At 34.8% G+C, this 10,047-nt stretch overlaps 1 non-coding gene across 1 annotated transcript; it reads left to right on the top strand.

The window, feature by feature from the left end:
* Positions 1-9,075: 9,075 nt before the first annotated feature.
* Positions 9,076-9,182, top strand: LOC136201649 (small nucleolar RNA R71). The gene has a single exon (XR_010673995.1). It is a non-coding gene; the product is annotated as a small nucleolar RNA R71 (small nucleolar RNA).
* The last annotated feature ends 865 nt before the right edge of the window (positions 9,183-10,047 follow it).

Genomic DNA, 10,047 nt, shown 5'->3' with positions numbered 1-10,047 from the left:
TCCTTAAAAACTTCAATTGGTTTTTAATGTAAGACGAAAAATCATACTGAGCTAAAAAGCTAAAGTTGTTAGTTCGATTTATGCCTATAAACCTAATTGAAAATAAGATTTATATTTATCATGTACTCATGATATAAAATAGAGATTTGAAACTAAAGAAATTTTACTTATATACATTTACTCGAGACGTTTTTTGATAAAATCGTATCGGAGATTTGTAAAAATGTTTGTAAAAAATATAGCCCGTATAGAAATATTATTTCTATCAATAATGATAACCTTAAAATATGTTTAACATTATTTTGAAAGTTAAAGTGTTTGAAACATATGAAATATATACTTAACAAAAATATGTTTATGAAAAATTGTCATTATTTGAAAAATGTTGCCGCGATGGAATACTTAGGAGATGTGTTAGTGAGTTTGAATATGACTTTATAATATTGGAATGTCATGCTAGCGCTTACGGAGGTCATAATAGCATAAGCAAAACAGCAGCTAGAATACTTGAATGTGGATTCTTTTGGCCTACTCTGTTTAAAGATGTCCGTTCATTTATTATCCGCTGTGATAAATGTCAAAGAATAGGGAATATAGGAAGGAAAGATGAGATGCCTCTTACGAACATATTGGAAGTTGAAATCTTCGACGTGTGGGGGATCGATTTCATGGGTCCTTTTCCTACTTCTTTTGGCAAAAATTACATATTAGTAGCCGTAGATTATGTTTCAAAGTGGGTTGAAGCAATTGCAACCCCGACAAATGATTCTAAAGTAGTTGTTAAGTTTTTAAATTCAATATTCTGTCGATTTGGAGTTCCTAGAGTTATGGTAAGCGACGGTGGTACTCATTTCGTAAATAGAGGTTTTGAGTCACTTATGAAAAAATACGGAGTACACCACCGTATCTCTACGCCATACCATCCTCAAACGAATGGTCAAGCAGAAATTTCAAATAGAGAACTCAAATGGATACTTGAGAAAACAGTTTCGTCTTCTAGAAGAGACTGGGCACATAAACTTAACGATGCATTATGGGCATACCGTACTGCATTTAAAACACCTATCGGAATGACACCTTATAGATTAGTCTATGGTAAAGCTTGTCATTTGCCGGTCGAATTAGAACATAAAGCATATTGGGCTATAAGAACCCTTAATTATGATTTGCAAAGCGCAGGGAAAAAGCGTTTGTTCGACTTAAACGAGTTGGATGAATTACGCTATTTGTCATACGAAAATGCAAGAATTTATAAGGAAAAAGTTAAAAAGTGGCATGATGCCAAAATCAAAATTAAAAACTTTAATGTTGGGGATAAAGTCTTACTTTTTAATTCGAGATTAAAGTTATTTCCAGGTAAGCTAAAATCTAGATGGGCTGGACCATTTTTGGTTGTTAAAACATTTGATTACGGAACTTTGGAGCTAGAAAAATCCAATGGCGATCGATTTAAGGTCAATGGTAATCGTTGCAAGATTTATTTCGACGGAGCTCCAATTCAAGCAATTGAATCCGGATAGTTAAATTCTATGAAAATTAATTTATTTAGTTTTCATATTTTTAATTTTTAGTTTTCTTATTTTATGTTCATCATTCTTATTCTTTTTCTTTTTAATTTATTTATTTTTATTTTTAATTTTATTTACTTTAATTTTAATTTTAATTTTTATATTTATTTTTGTGTACAAATGAGTTTTGTTAACATTAAAATTTTACTTTAGTCATGTTTTGAAAATGATTTCATTAAGTGTTAAGTGTTATTGAGAAATTAAATATGCAGAAATCTCAGTTGAGATTTTCCATGTTTCAGGATTTGGAAATCTCAGTTGAGATTCCGAAAATCTCAGTTGAGATTTTCTGTCTTTTTGCAATTGAAATAACTGTAAGGAATTACAGTCTTCTTTCTTTAAAATTTCTGTCAGTTGTATCAAAGAGGTATCACTTTGGCACCTTTTTCTTTTTAACAGACACAACCTTTCACTTATAGGTCTTATATATTCCTGTAGGATCTGACTTCTTCATTTTTTCATTTCATCTTTCTGAATTTCTTTCTCAAAATTCTCAAATCCTACAGACATCATTTTATTCTCCCTCACAGACATGACTAAGTCTTTGAAAAATGTTCAAAAACACACTTCTGCTCAAAGCGGGAAAGTTGATATCTCCGATCGTTATGGTGCATGGTTTCTAATTTATAACCATGACGAGGGGAAACACTTTCTGCAATTCAGATATGCTCAATTCTTTGGCATGATGTATATGGACGAGTTTCTGAACGAGGAAGTCGGGATAAGCGAAGACATTGATCGCTATCTTACTAATTTGGGTTGGACCAAATTTGCTTCTATGAAATTTCCTATTATTGGAAATTGGGTTCTGGAATTTTTATCCACTGTTCGATTCGTCAATAAGAGACGTGTTCGTCTCAGTTTTCGTTGTGAGGGGCAGGTCTTCACTTTTGGATATCCGGAACTATATAATTGGTTTGGATTTCCACCCCGAGACACAACTCAACACCATCCTGGAAGGGATATGACTTCTAGAGATATATGGAGGATGTTAACAGGATTTTGGCGATTCAATCCACGTCTTGCCTTCAACAAATCCATTAATTCTAATTCCATGCTGTATCTGCATAAATTCCTCTGTCACAGCCTTTTTGGCCGAGTCAGTAGCAATGTTGTGAAAGATACTGATCTTTATGTGTTGGGCGACATTTTCCAAGGCAACTCAGTGAACTCCTCGAAGATTCTAATGGAGGGGTTAGTTGCTGCTTCCCGTTCGAAGAACCGGAAGATGGGGTTCACCAACATCATTTGTGGAATCATTTTAGGAGCCAAGGGAACCATTTCTGTCCCTTGGACTGATACAGAACCATTCCCTATTCTAGACTACGAGTTCTTGGAGAACGAGGGGCTTGTCAAACGAGTTTTTCGTTCTGGTCCAACATTCCTTTCTGCACTAGAGAGGCAAGTCTTCATTCAAACGAAGATTAATAGGGCCAATGCACGTCGTCTGTCAACTACTTAGGGATATAATTTGCGTTTCTGTTTTGTTTAATTATATATATGAGTGTTTTTGTGTTTATATGAGTAAGATGTTTTTTATGTAATATATAATATGGTATTGTTTCTATTTTAGATTATAATAAATAAAAGTGCATTAATTCTTTAGTTTATTTCTTTTATTTAAGGAACAACCTTTGGTTTTCCTTTAATTTAATGTTTCAGTTTTGTTTATCTCAGTTTCAGGGATTAATATTCACATTAATGTCACTTAATTATAAGAGGAATTGGTTTAGAAGTGTTAAAATCATAAAAAACAGTCACAATTTTACCCAGAATTTCCAAAATCTCAGTTGAGATTCTGAATTCTCAGTTGAGACAGCAAGAGGACAATTTTCAGTACAATTTCGACCCCCCTACGTACTTGCTGTCGCGACTGAGATTTTGAAAATCTCAGTCGCAACTTGCGACTTCCAGTCACGGGATTTGGGCGAAATATTGGTTCTTTTCCTATTTCTACTCTAAATACTTACCTTTTCATCTATCCTAATCAATACCTATTACTTACACCTATTTAAATCACCTTTTTTTACACCAATCAATCATCTTTTCTCTTCCCAATACAAGATTCACTCATCTTCCCCATAAATCTTTACCCTATTCATCTTCTTCTTCCCCAATTCACCACCATTATCTTTTACTCTTCCTTTCATCCTTTCATATTTTCTTCATCTCCTTCACCCAAATTTCACTAAAAATGCCTAGACAAAAGACCGTTGCTAACAAAACCAAGGCCACCGAAGTCCATCGATTACGGGTTCAATATGGAGCACCGTTCGATATTACGACGGAAGCCGAATGACGCAAATATCGCCGATTTTCTAATAGCCAAATAGAGTTCGTCGACATGCTTTTTCTTGACACCGATACGGTAAACACACTTTCTTTTACCGAGCGTATTGATGAATTTCTTTCCGTTCTTGGTTGGAAACGATTTTCTAGTATGCGTTTTCCTAGTCTTAAATCGCATATTATTGAGTTTTTGGTTACTCTAACCTATGACAAGAAGAAAGGAGTTATCTCTTTTCGGAATGATGGAGTTCGTTATGATGTTGGGTATGCGGCCATGAACCGTTGGTTTGGCTTTCCTACTCGGAATTTCTATTCCAAACCAAAGCCTTTTAATTCAAACACAGTTTGGCAATCTTTAACCGATTTAGATGTTTTTAATCCAAAGAATACATCTAGTAAGCTACTTAAGGATGATTGTATCTTTTTCTTTCACAAGTTTTTATCATTTTCCTTATTTGGTCGGGTTGAAAGTTCTAAGGTGCAAGTTCGTGATTTGGTTGTGTTAGATGCTATTTTTAAAGGTTTGACCATTGATAGTATTGAGATGATATTTACTAATTTAGTTCGAGCTTCCAAGTCCCGCAATAAGCAAGTGCCTATGGGTAATTTAATTACCGGTATTGTTTTGGGTGCTCGGGGTGAATTAGCGGATTATCAAAATATGCCCCATGTTGGTTTACCTTTCTTGGATCTCACGGCACTTCAAAGGGCCAATTTATTGAAGAAAATAGGACCGCCCGCCTTTATATCTTATGCGGACCGCACAAGACGTGTTTTTGCTACCATGGGTAGTGAAGCCTCGAGTTCTCAAGGTTTAGGTGCCCAAGATGATGAAGAGGATGATAAAGAGGAATTTGATGAAGAAGAGGAGGAGGAGGAGAATGTTGATGTTAATGCCAACGAGCAAGCTAATGTGGAACCAAATGAAGAAGAACAAGTTGGATGGCAACGTGTCTTAACACAAATGAACGAGCATAACCGTCAAATGAATTTGCGGTTAGATGAAGTAGTTGCCAACAATACCGAAATGAGTTCGAGAATAAACACGGTGGATGCCAATATCACTACTTTGAGACGTGAGCACAAATCTACTCGTCGCCGGTTGCTATCTTTCTTCCGACGCCTAGGAGTTGAGACTACGCCTTCACCACCGAGTTCAACTTGATAGGTTTTATCCTTTCTATCTTTCACTCATTTTCGTTATTATTATTATGTTTTGTTAAAGTTTGGTTCAATATTTCTATTTATGTTTGGTACAATTATCTTTATTATTAAGTTTGAATGCAATCGTACCATATTTTTAATTCACATTCGTATCATTTACTTTCGTACTATTTTTCGTGTTTTATCGCTTTTTGCACCTATGAGGACATGGTCCAAATTAAGTGTGGGAGGAGATATTTCATATTCATTTTAATCTTAAGTACGAATGAATGCAACGAATGAGATTGAATGCTATTTATTTAAGTATAAATGCATGTTGTTATTAATGTTTAAGTAAAATATAAATGCAACATTTTCAAAACAGAAATGCAACATTTTTATATAAAGTGCAACATTTTTCAAATAATGACAATTTTTCATAAACATATTTTTGTTAAGTATATATTTCATATGTTTCAAACACTTTAACTTTCAAAATAATGTTAAGCATATTTTAAGGTTATCATTATTGATAGAAATAATATTTCTATACGGGCTATATTTTTTACAAACATTTTTACAAATCTCCGATACGATTTCTTAGCTTCTGAAAAGAATTTCTTCTTTTGCTGAGAAGTCAATCCATCTGGCACGACATATGCAGCTAAGTAATTGGCTATATCCGCATACCATGGAGCTATGACACTTTGTACTTGCATGAGATGTTCATCGGGGAAATCATCTCGAATGCCTGATGTTTCACCGATGGGACCGTTTTCATCCTCAAGTCTTGATAGATGATCGGCGACAAGGTTTTCAACTCCCTTTTTGTCTTTAATCTCAATGTCAAATTCTTGCAATAGTAAAACCCATCTAATAAGACGCGGTTTTGCATCTTTCTTAGCAAATAAATATCGTAAAGCTGCATGATCTGTATAAATGATGACTTTAGATCCTAACAAATAAGATCTGAACTTATCACATGCAAAAACTACTGCTAACATTTCTTTTTCAGTTGTGGTGTAATTTAACTGTGCACCGGACAATGTGTGACTCGCATAATATATAACATGAAGTTTCTTATCCTTCCTTTGACCTAATACACATCCTACAGCTAAGTCGCTCGCATCACACATAATTTCGAAAGGTAGATTCCAATCGGGTTTCGATATTATAGGTGTACTGACTAAAGCCGTTTTCAAAGTATTGAAAGCTTGTAAACAATCTTTATTAAAATCAAAAGTTGAATCTTCCATAAGCAAATTAGTAAGTGGTTTGGAGATTACAGAAAAGTTCTTTATAAACCTTCTGTAAAAACCTGCATGACCTAAAAATGATCTTACTCCCTTAACAGTGGTTGGTGGGGGTAATTTTTCTATAACTGAAGTCTTTGCCCTGTCCACTTCCAAACCTTTTTCAGATATCTTATGACCTAAAACAATTCCTTCGTCTACAATGAAATGACATTTTTCCCAATTTAATACTAAATTCGTTTCCTCACATCTAGACAATACTTTATCTAAGTTCTCTAAACATGCATCGAAAGAATCTCCATAAACTGAAAAATCATCCATGAAAACTTCCATTATATCTTCAATGAAGTCATTAAATATTGCTGTCATACATCGTTGAAATGTTGCTGGTGCATTACATAGACCAAAAGGCATTCTCCTATATGCAAATGTTCCGCAAGGACACGTGAAGGTTGTTTTGTCTTGGTCATCCGGGTAAATGTAAATTTGAAAGAATCCGGAATAACTGTCTAGGAAACAGTAAAATGCATGACCAGCTATCCTTTCGATCATTTGATCAATGAAAGGTAGAGGAAAATGATCTTTCCTAGTTGCTTTGTTTAGGTTCCTATAGTCTATACAAACCCTCCAACCGGTGGTGGTTCGTGTAGGTATCAGTTCACCTTCATCATTTCTTACAATAGTTATGCCTCCCTTTTTAGGTACACAATGGATTGGACTAACCCACTCACTATCCGAGATCGGATAAATGATTCCATTGTCTAAAAGTTTAGTAATCTCATTTTTGACTACTTCTTTCATGTTCGGATTTAAGCGTCTTTGCCTATCCGCTTTAGGTGGCTTATCTTCTTCTAAGTGAATTCTATGCATTACGATACTAGGATTAATTCCTTTTAAGTCTGAAATTTGCCATCCCATACTTCCTATCCTATTTCTAACAACTTCTTTCAATTTTTCTTCTTGATCGTTTGTTAATTTGTTAGAAATAATTATAGGTAGAGAATCGCCTTCTCCCAAGAAAGCGTACCTCAAATGACTGGGTAACTCTTTAAGTTCTAATTTAGGGGGTGTTACAATTGAAGGTGGAACTGGTCCATCTTCTCGAATCAAAGGCTCTGGGTCCTTATCATCTAATTCCTCACCTATTATAGGTTCAATTATTTCTTCACTCTGAATAACGTCATTAACACATTCCTCGACTAAATCAAGTTTCATACAAGCGAATTCCTCCATAGGGTATTTCATCGCTTTGTTCATATTAAATTCGATCTTATCTTCTCCTATCCTTAAAACTACCTTCCCCTCCGACACATCTACTAGAGCGCGTCCCGTGTTCATAAACGGTCTACCAAAAATTAAAGGGCAATTTACATCATATGCAAAGTCTAATATAACAAAATCGGTAGGAAAAATAAATTTATCGACTTTGACTAAAACATCTTCAATTATACCATATGGCCTCTTAGTGGTTTGATCCGCTAATTGCAAAACCATATTGGTACGTTTGATATCTTCTTCTAAACCTAACTTGTTAAAAATAGACAATGACATTAAGTTTATACTTGCTCCTAAATCACAAAGACATTGGGAATTCAATATCTCCCAACTTACACGGAATAGTAAAACATCCGGGATCTTTGAGTTTAGTGGGTAAATTACTTGACACTATTGAACTACAGTCTTCAGTTAACGAAATGGATGAAATTCCTTCCCAACTGATTTTCTTTGAAATCAAATCTTTTAAAAACTTACCATAGTTAGGAATTTGTGTGATTGCATCCATGAATGTCAAATTGATGTGCAAATTTTTAAGTTAATCCAAAAACGTTAGGAGTTGTTTGTCATAGTCCTTATTTCGAACTTTGTGGGGAAAAGGTGGCTTGGGTACAAAAGTTTTGGTACTTGTGTCAAATGGTGAACTATTTGTGTTTAAGATATCTTCTTTGGACTTTGGTAAATCAGTTCCTGGTAATGTTGCATCTTTGGGCATTTCAGGCCCTTGATAATTTTTCCCTGAACGAAGAGTGATAGCCTTCACCTGCTCTTTCGGATTTTCTTCCATATGGCTGGGAAGACTTCCCTCTTTTCGAGATGGAATTGATTTAGCAAGTTGACCAATTTGAACCTCCAAATTATGGATGCTAGATGAGTGGTTTTTAATAAGCTGATCGAATTTATTTTCGATCCGTTTAAAACCATCATCGTGATTACTTATTTTTCCACTGATAGCATCTATAAACTTGTCGATTTTAGAAGATAAAGTGCTAATCGTATCTCTTGACTGATTTTGATAATTAGTAGTACGATTTTGATAATTAGTAGTACGATTTTGATTAGCACTTGCATTATTGTTATTGTTATCTTTCCAGTTAAAGTTAGGATGATTCCTCCATCCAGAATTATAAGTATTAGAATAAGGATTATTAGTTTGGTTTTGCCCTTGGACAAAATTTACCTGTTCGATCTCACTCATATTTTCGTAATCCACATCCGTTTGGATTGGATTACCATTGGTATCGCGTGGTGCCATAAATTTGTCAATTTTGTGCGATAAAGCAGAAAATTGGGCTTGTAGCATCACGACTGGATCAAGTTCAACTATACCTTTAACTGATGGTGTGGTTGAGGATGATGGTTTTGCCACCAGCATATGTCCACGTTCCGCGGGCCACATACTGCTGTTGATTGCCATTTCCTCCAAAAGTTCTCTCGCTTGGGCTGATGTTTTCTTCATAAATAGCCCTCCCGACATAGCATCTAATGAACCCCTAGTTGTAGGATTTAGTCCATTGTAGAATGTTTGCATTAAAAGTTCAGCGGGTAATTGGTGGTGTGGGCATAAACGTTGAAGTTCTTTAAAACGTTCCCAAGTTTCATAAAGAGTCTCATTATCATTTTGAAAAAAAGATGTTAACTCCTTTATGACTCTTGCGGTTTTTGCTAAAGGAAAATATTTCGATAAAAATGCTTGGGAGAAATTGTTCCCAAGTGGCAAAAGTTGCGGCTGGCATAGAAGTTAACCATTCTTTGGCTCTATCCTTCAAAGTGAAAGGAAAGAGGTGAAGTTTGATTGCTTCTGCAGTCACATCTGGGATTTTAAAAGTGTCACAAATTTCAAGGAAATTTGTTAAATGGGTGTTAGGATTTTCGTTAGGTAACCCATAAAATGTTACATTATTTTGCAACATATTAAGCAAAGCTGGCTTAATTTCAAATTGGTTTGCGGTGATTCTGGGTCTAACGATACTATTGGTCACACCGGCCACACCTGGTCTAGCGTAATCCATAAGTGTTGGTGGGTCTGCCATTTTTTCTGGCTCGGTAAATGTTTTTACTGGAGTCTTATTTTTGTTTTTCTTGTTTTTCTTGTTCTTCCTAATAGTTTTCTCAATTTCTGGGTCTATAGGGTCTGGTACAATGCCTGAACTTCGAGAACTGCGCATGAACCTGAAATCTTGCACGAACCGAAACTACCTACAAAACAGAATTTTGAAAAATAAATAAATTAGTAAATGAAAATTATTAAATTATAAAAGTTAAAATAAGTATATTTAAACCTAGATTCGAAATAAAACACGAAAAATTTAAAATTTTGTCAAAAATTTTGGCGTTCCCCGGCAACGGCGCCAAAAACTTGTTGAGCGATTTCCGCAAGTGCACGGTATACGCTTGTAGTAATAAAAGATATCTAACCCATAGGGAACGTTTTTTAACTAAAACTTTATTTAATTCGGTTTTAATCACGTGTTTAGGTTTAATAAAAGAAATTCGTTTAATTGATGGAATTGGTTTTG

The sequence above is a fragment of the Euphorbia lathyris genome, chromosome 7 (assembly GCF_963576675.1).
Source record: "Euphorbia lathyris chromosome 7, ddEupLath1.1, whole genome shotgun sequence".
Taxonomy (NCBI): domain Eukaryota; kingdom Viridiplantae; phylum Streptophyta; class Magnoliopsida; order Malpighiales; family Euphorbiaceae; genus Euphorbia; species Euphorbia lathyris.
The sequence above is the reverse complement of the archived record's forward strand: the minus strand, read 5'-3'. Positions and strand labels throughout refer to the sequence as shown.